The 9,480-nt window shown below is 31.5% G+C and overlaps 1 pseudogene; it reads right to left on the bottom strand.

Moving 5' to 3' along the window:
* Positions 1-4,199: 4,199 nt before the first annotated feature.
* LOC125419431 (small ribosomal subunit protein uS4c-like) lies at positions 4,200-4,801 on the bottom strand (annotated as a pseudogene).
* Positions 4,802-9,480: the final 4,679 nt, after the last annotated feature.

Raw genomic sequence — 9,480 nt, 5'->3', positions numbered from 1 at the left:
TAAGTCCTCCTCTTTTTGGACAACACATACAAAAAGACCCGCCAATAGTTAAGTAATTAGTGAACCTATGAGAGATGTTTAGACTTAGTTTTTTATCTTCTATCTCCCATCTATCTATTTTCTTTAGTTATTCACTAGAGCAATTATGATCTGGAAGTCGATTCGGGGCAAGTGTTCGAATCTATTATGACATAGTCAGGGGGCGCTTAACGGACCTTCTTAATCTTATAAAATGTTTTTAGGGCACTTTGAATTGACGTAATTCTTTTTTGTGCAACCTAATGTATTCATATTTTAATTAGAAGTTCTTAAATGAAGACACTTTATGTCTTACATAGAATATATTACTATTACTCTATTCCAAACCGTGTGAATAGTCATTAGTCATTAGTAAGAGATATACCAGTATGTCTATTTACTCATTCGAGGGTCTCTTTTACTTTTATTAGTTATTATTAATAACAGCAGAAAAGAAATATATTTTCTAACTTATCTGTATATCGTTTATCCCTATGAAATAGCAGACGAAATAGAACGATCTTAGAAAGAGAAGGGATATAATGAAATCTTTTGATTGGTTCTTCCCAGAGAAATGATCCATTTTATTTGATTGATAGAGACAACAAACAATTCATAAACAATTCATTATAACAAATAAGAAAAATATAAAATAAAAAAAAAGTTAGAATAAAATAGTGTTCTTGTTCGAAATGCCTTGTGATCTTCAACCAATTTTACACTTCAATATAATTCCCAGGAGTAAGGGCTATAGCCTGTTTCCAATACTCGGAAGCTTGGTCGAACCAAGCGTCCACAATTTCAGAATCTTCAGTTGAATGGCCTGATCTCCCCGGTTGGAATAGGTGAGTAAATTCCTTCCTTTAGAACCGTACTTGAGAGTTTCCGACCTCATATGGCTCAGCAGTCAAATTCTTTTAGTATCTCATTTTTTTAATCTACCATATATAATTGAATAAGATTTCTTATGGATCTATCCCATTTTTTTCTATCGAGTTAACCACAAGAGGTTATGAGTTTCAAACTTCAATTTTGCTTAATGATTTAATCAGTTTTATCTTTTCTCCCACCTTTATAAAGCATAGGTATTTCCGCTATCATTAGAATTTTCTGAAAGGTAACTATCTTGGTTTCATATATAAATTTATATAGAATCTTTGAAAAAGACTTTCTTCATAAGAAGAAAAAGACTTACTATCGTTGGGATCTAATGCTACATCGCTGCTCAACACCTTAGGGGATCAACTCTATTACATAAATGGATTCCTAACTTTTATCTCATATCATGATATAAGTAAGCAGATGTTATTGTATCGGCCCAAAATCTCACGAATTGATCTTTACGGCCTTTCCTTTTCAGTAAGACCTTTTATCCATAGAATAAAGTATCTCGGCATACCAATTTAGTCATATTTCCACTTCTATGAAGTGCATTTCTTTACTACAGCTAGTAAAAATCGTTGTTTTGGATGATACATATGTAGAACGCCTATTTTTTCTAGTATTTATTAACGGATTTGCTCTTTCTTTCCCTTTCTATAGTTGAGATAGTTGCACGTAATGACAGATCACGACCATATTATTAAAACCTCGTGGTAAGAATGGGTTCACTCTAGTGCCTGAAATAATATTCCAAAGCTTTTGTATATTCTCCGCTCCTTGTGTGGATAAGGCCTACGTTATAAAGTATATAACTTCAATCATAGGGATCGATTTCTAATCGCATAGCTTCATAATAATTCTATAAAGCTTCCGTATAATTTTCTTCGGGTTGAGCCGACATCTGTTACAACCGTCATTCAATTCAAAGAATCTCAGAATCGTACATGAGATTTTCATCTCATACGGCTCCTCCTTTATGTGTATAATGAGAATAATACATGGAATCCACAAAGATTGAAATAAAATAGTCTCATTATAAACTGAGTGAGGCTAGTGTTTTTACGAGAAGTCTCTAACCAACTTTCTTGTAAAAAAACCTTTCCTTCACATCAAGCATGTTGTTACTACATAAAATAAAAAAGGGTGACTCCAACAATTTCTTTGTTTTCAACGCCTCTTAATTTCCAGGAATTAGTCACTTCACCAGTCTTCGATGGTTATATGGGTATCCAAAATATGAACGAGATGGATGTTTGTTGTCCCAACCATTCTTGTTAGTCCCGATCCTGATAAAGAAAAGGTATAATTTATACCAAAGTTTTCATGTTGTTGATTCCTAGGAGTAGTGCCTCTTCCCCCATGCCCCCTATCGGTACTAGTGGAGTAGGTTTGACCTAACCCATAGGGTAACTTTTTGCTCAATACTCTAAAATCTACAATTGAAGCATCTGAGGCTACATTGATCGGGGACACACGACAGAAGGGCTTGTTTTGTTTACAAACTTCACCTTTAACAAGCGTAGATTTATTTCAATAAATTTTTTTCCTTCTATTCCGAGTGTCTTTCTCCTGAGATTGAGAATGGTAAAATAAAAAAGTATAACAATAAAAAAGAAAAAATTAGAAAATATCTAAAAAAAATATAAAATTGATTTATAACTTTATAATTGATAATTGTAATTTATTATAATTATATAATTATTTATAATTATAATACATATACATAATAAATTTATTATTAAATATAAATATATTAAATATATATACAATAATAATATTATTTATTAATTATAATTTATTACGATGTAATTAATTTATTTATAATATAATTAATTTATTATATATTTTTATAATTTATTATAACATAATATTTTATAATATAATAAATAAAAGAATCAAATCGCACCATCTCAGTAATAAATGAATGCCTTTTTCTCTCCCGAAGTTGTCGGAATTATTCGCAATAAGATATTGGCTACAATTGAGAAGGTCTTATCAATAAAATTTCCATTTATTCCAAATCTAGACATAGGTAGAAATCCATTCTATAATTTCTTTGAATTACCCTTCGTGTTGTGAGAAAATAATCCCCAAATAAAGGGAATTGGACAGTATAAAATAACGTAAAAACAGACTCATTAAAAAAGAAGACTTTCTACTCAAATTCTTTCTTTTTCTTTTTCACATTAATCAATAAAAACAAAGAAATATGTGGGGATTCCTATTTATACTAGTAAAAATATAGTAGTAATATAATAGTAGTAGTAAAAGAATGAAAGGAACTATTCCTATTTCATCGAAGTTGAAGAATCAAAGAATTTTTCCTTCAGATTAGGATAATTAGAGATGTTTTAATCGAATTATGATCAAAAGAGAGAAGAAAAGAAGCAAATAATCATTCTATGATGGATGAAAATAGACTAACCATCCATTTTGTGTTGTGTGTATAAAGGGTATACGCTATAAAATCAAATATAAAAACCCCTGGACGTTTTCTGAATTTGGAATAAATCTATTGGTCCGAAGTTGGGATAAGGGATTGAAAGATCTAAAACTAAAAAGTCATTTTATAATTTTTATGAAAATGGATGAATAATTTAAACTAAATATAATAATCATCTAAAAGTATCCATTAAACATAGTATCAAAAAATAGATTGCTCGGTGTATTCGTTCCAATTCAGTGATTTAATCTGGTATAAATATTAGAAAAAGCCGGGAGTGCCGTCTTCACAAACATAAATCTTTATCTATTGTTTTTCAACAAAAAAAATTATTTTTCCCCAACGTCGAAGGAAGGGTTTATCTTTAATTTAATAAAAGTCTTTCTATTAAAAAAAAAATAATAGAGTGTACACACCTATCCAAAAATCGAATATGAATAACTCACTATTCACTTGGTTTCTGAACCATAATCGTTATGTAGGTGAGATGGCCGAGTGGTTGAAGGCATAGCATTGGAACTGCTATGTAGGCTTTTGTTGACCGAGGGTTTGAATCCCTTTCTTTTCGTACACTTTATCTAATTCACCAATGTTACTGATCGCAATGTATCAAATAACGATGGATACCATTATTCCAATAGTTAGCCCTCTCTTTGATTTAGATTCTCTATTCCTAATACTAATTTCTATGGCATGGAAAATGCTGTAATGTAAAGAAGGGACAAGGAATGAAAATCGCCCTACTAATCTATGATACATGAATGGGAGAAAAATTCCCTGATCAAAACCCCTTACCTCGGGTCTTTTTACGTAGTAAGGGGTGTCCAAACCCCTGTTCTTATTATTTTAGTTTGGTTTAAGTCTGACGAGAATAATATTCTACAACAAGCATCTCATTTATTTTCAGATCGACCCATTTACTATCTATTATTTGATTGATTAATCGTTTATGTTGAAATGGGTGAAGCATTAAATGTTTTGGTAATTCCTCAGGGAAGGCTGAATCAAGATAATTTTGAACCAGCCCTAGATTTTTGTTCATCCCTTACTGTAATAATATCTCAGGGTTTGGGGCCATAACTTGGTATATCTACTATACGACCATTAACTAAAATATGTCTATGGTTAACCAATTGGCCAGCTTGGGGAATAGTCCAAGCCATGCCCAATCGAAAAAGTATGTTATCCAAATGCATTTCAAGTAATTGTAGTACAACCTGACCCATCGACCCTTTGGCTTTTCCGGTGGTACGAACATATTTAAGTAATTGTTGTTCTGTAAGACCATAATGAAAGCAGAATTTTTGTTTTTCTTCTAAACAAATACGATATTGGGATTTTTTACCGGGGCACAATTGGTTTCTAAGATCGCTTCCGGCTCAAGGTTTTGACTAGTTCGTCCCGGTAAAGCCCCCATACGACATATTTTTTGAAACGAGGTCCTCTGTAACATGACATAAAGACTCCTTATTTTATTGAAATTTCATAGACCTGAATGAAATTAAAACTAAACTAAATGATAAATGAAGTGAAATTTACTAAAGTCTTGGACTACAAAAAATAATTAGATGAATTGTATCAATATCTGAACCTTATTGTATTGTATATATAATATATGTATATATAAATATTATTTATTATTGTGTATAATTTTTATACAATACAATAATTAATTTTATAAAAAAATATAAATAAGCAAATAATAAATAAGCAATATATAAATAAATAACAAAGTTTTCTTTTCTTGGTTGATTTGTTTTACAGAGATTGAACTTCTAGTTTTTTTTTTTTTTTTTTTTTAAATTGGGAGTTTCTATGAGATAATAGAGAGATAATAGATCGGTGACCCTTGGTAAGGTAAAAGGGTATGAAGCCTTTTCAATATTCATATTATCTCAATATTCTTATTATCGATATTGTAAATAAATAAAAAATCAAATAGATGGAAGAAAGCCAGCTATTGTAATCGAACCGATGACCATCACATTACAAATGCGATGCTTTAACCTCTGATCTAAGCGAGCTCGCATAACACAAATTACTACTGGATCATAGCTACTAGCTGTTCATAATTCATATGACTGGGGAGACGAATCTAGAATAGAAGTTCAAAGAAATATTGGATATTTGAATATTATAAAACATAGCAATTAACATAACAATTAATATAACGCTATATAATTTCAATTTTTTTATCAATTCTATGTTTATCAATAACCAATATCTTGATTATATAGTAAGAATTTTTTTGTGAATTAAAAAATGACTTTGTAATTATTTTTGAATATTATAATATTAATGTTTATAATATGAAAAAGATTAAAAAGATTATAATTATTATAATAAAGAATTAATATTATAAAAATATTATAATAAAAAATTTCCTTTTTAGTTCTTTTTTTTTTATATTACTTATATTGTTATTATAGAAGGTCCGCCCTAAGAAAAGCGGAAGAGGAAGAAAAAAATGAAAAAGAAAAGTGCAATCCAATCTATGTAAATACAATCCAGATCATAATGAAGCATTCCAGTGTTTTCATTTGGAAAGGTGAAATCTAAAACGAAAAAAAAAAGAATCGATCGTTTAAGTATTCAAAATTACACACTAAAAATGATAGAGATAGGGGCATAGCATGTTAGCTTATACATCTACCACATATATATTTAGGTATAATAAATATACATAACATATATGTGGTATATATCCATATATATATATATTGTATATTGAATTTAATTTCGTATTGAATTTAATTTCAAATACAGAACTGATAGAATCTTTTCTGATTGGACCAAATATGAGTATCCGATAGAGATGAAAGAAGATAGACAATAAATCCAAATTAGGAGAAAATACATTTCCACTACTATCTAATGAATTCAACGGTTCCAGCCTAATATAAATAAATGAATAAAGAAGAGTGGCACCAAGACCTTAATAAGAAGTGGGGGGGGGGGGGGGGAGGATATGGCAAAATTGGTAGACGCTACGAACTTAATTGGATTGAGCCTTGGTACGGAAACCTACCAAGTGATAACTTTCAAATTCAGAGAAACCTTGGAATTATAAATGAGCAATCCTGAGCCAAATCCTATTTTCTAAAAACAAACAAGGATTCAGAAAGTGATAATAAAAAAGGATAGGTGCAGAGACTCAATGGAAGCTATTCTAACAAGTGGAGTTGGCTCCAATGCATTAGTCAAGGAATACTTCTATCGAAACTCCAGAAAGGATGAAGAATAAACCTGTATATACGTATAGATACTGAAATACTATCTCCAAGCCAAATGATTAATGATGACCCAAATATTTATTTATTTATTTATATGTTTATATGAAAAATGAAAGAATTTTTTTCTCATTCAACATTCAACATTCATTATGTTTCTCATTCAACAGCATCGTTTTCTTGTACTGTACTGAAACTTACAAAGTTTTCTTTTTTCTTTTTTCTTTTTTTTCAAGAAGGCCTAGATAAGACTTTGTGATACGAACCTAGGACGACCTGCTCCTAAACCCGTATTATATTAGCCCGGATCATAATTAAGTTCAAGTTCTAATGGATTGGACCTCAACCCCTAACCAACCTGTGGCTAGAAACCTTGGTATAATGTAGACGCCACAATAGGGGATGGAAAACCTATTGATAAGTCAAGCTAAAACAACCAATTCTCTAATGGTGTTTTAGGTGTTCTCAAAGAACAAAGAGATAATTAATCTCACAAATATTTTCTTATTCAAATCAAAGTTTTTATTATTATTGAAAAATAAGCCTTTAAATAGGCTACAAAGCCACAAAATAAAACCCTAAAAACAAAAGAAAAACCGGCCACACACATAAAGAAACCTAGTTGGCCTAAACTATACTTCCTTTCCTAATCTAAGTTTGATTAATTAATTCCTTTATATTAAATTAGGAATTAATTAATTTACAATGGAAAGAATAAAATAAAAACCTTCCTAAAGTTATTTTTCCAGAAAATAAATAAATAAAAGTCAAAAAGTAATGGTAGTTTCCTAAAACAAAAAGTAAAAACAAATTAGGAAACTAAAAATGCTAGCTTTTTTATCAAGTTGAATTTGATCAATCTTTGACCTCTTTGAGCTTCAAATCAGCTTCTAGATGCTTTTTAGGATGCCAAATAAGCTGAATATGAAGTCCCACACGTTGCCCATGCTTGGAAAAATAAGAAAAGGCTAATACAGTAAAATACAGTAAAGCTAGCAAGCAATACAGCAAATTCGGCCAAATTGTTGAGGCTGTCCATACAAGCCCTTTTTGATTGCATTTGAGGCTGCTTTAACTTGATTCCATGACCTCTTAGGCATATGTATTGAACCCATAAAGCATTGGAACCATTTCATGCTTCTCGGACTCCAAAAATGTACCAAAACCGTCACTCTGGTCCGTATCGGCTTCCACCACTTGGATGCTTCGAATAGGCTTTGTATCTTCAAGTATGAACAAGCTCTGTTGAGATTGATTACCCTCTGTATAAATACTCCCAGGTTGCCCTTAAATCTCTTAATTTGAGCTCTTTTGATTGGCCTAGTCTTCATCCGTGTTGAGTCAACACCCCAGCGGGTTATCGGTTGAGCGGCCTCGGGCGGAATCACATCATTCCCCTCCTCTTGAAAATGATTTGTCCTCAAATCAAGATCATCACCTGCAACAAAAGGAGTTAAATCAGCAACATTAATTGCAGCACTCATGTTATACTCACCCGGTAAAGCAAGCTTGTAGGCATTCTTGTTATTCGGCTCCAAAACTTGAAAAAGTCCATCCCTAGGCGGCATGAGCTTTGACTTTCTTTGTTTAGGAAACCTTTCCTTTCGTAAGTGCCACCAAACCAATTCTCCTGGGTCAAACACTATTACAAAAAAATCTAGAAATACATGCTCATTATGGTCAAAATTACACTTTTTAAAGTTAGCAAACAATATTTCCCAAATTTTCAAATTGCCACTAAGTAAAGCTCTCAACAATGCAGATAAAGTTCTATGCAATAAAGACATCTTTAAATAAGTATCTTTAAAATTAATGGTCAGCAATGATTTCTTATTCATAATTACTTTATTAACATCACCAAAGCTAAGATAAAAATTTATATTCTTCCTTTCTTGTCTTCCTTTTCCTTTCTCACTCAATGCCATATCACCTTCCTCACTCTCGGCTTTTGCACCAAATTTTTCACTCTTGGTTTTATTAAAATCTTTCCACACAACCTGAGTATTAGAAGACTTACCTTGGATAGCAAGCTTACCTTTTCCCTCTTGATTGGATGGTAGTCCACTTGGAATTTCATTTGGGAAGACATCTCCAAATTCCTTCAAAAGAGAAAATATTGAACTTGGCAATTCAAGTTCTTCAATGTTAGTTTGATCATTAAAATAATTATCTTTATAAATCATGACCAGCAAAGGTTTCTTACTCTCAATAACCTTATTAATATTCCCTAAACTCAAATAAAAGTTGCTACTTGACCTTTCTTTTCTTTCTTTTTCTTTTTCCCCTTTGGATTGGCGCAAACCTTCAGATTTCCCTTCATTCTCCAAGCTCTCGGGTTTGCCACTCTCTTTCCCCTCTCTTTTGATTTTTCCTTGATCTTTCCACTCAATATGAGTCTTAGAAACCTTACCTTGATCAACAACCTCATTCTTACCTTCTTGAAAGGATGGTGAAGCCGTTGGTGCCATACTTGCTTTGTCCTTAAGCTTTTCGGCTTCTCTCCTTTGTTGCATTTGTAATTGGTCTTTGTAAACCTCTTTAGGAGATAATGGTTCCAGCTTGACCTTCTTCCCTTTAAACCTGAAAACAATACTATTTTCTCGACCAAAATGAGTAGCATCTTTATCAAATTGCCATGGCCTATCTAATAGTATATGTCCAGCAATCATGGGTACAATATCACATAAAACTACATCCTCATATCTACCTATATTAAATTTTACTTTGGCTTGTTTGTTTACTTTCATCTCACCACTATCATTAAGCCATTGTAATCTATATGGTTCAGGATGTTTTATTGTTTTTAAGCCCAATTTATCAACTACAAGGTTACTTATTACATTAGTACAACTTCTACTATCAATAATCATACTACAAATCTTACCTTGAATTTCACATCGGGTGTGG

The sequence above is a fragment of the Ziziphus jujuba genome, chromosome 6 (assembly GCF_031755915.1).
Source record: "Ziziphus jujuba cultivar Dongzao chromosome 6, ASM3175591v1".
In the NCBI taxonomy this organism is placed as follows: Eukaryota; Viridiplantae; Streptophyta; class Magnoliopsida; order Rosales; family Rhamnaceae; genus Ziziphus; species Ziziphus jujuba.
Note: the sequence above shows the minus strand (reverse complement) of the source record. Positions and strands in the feature narration are given on the sequence as shown.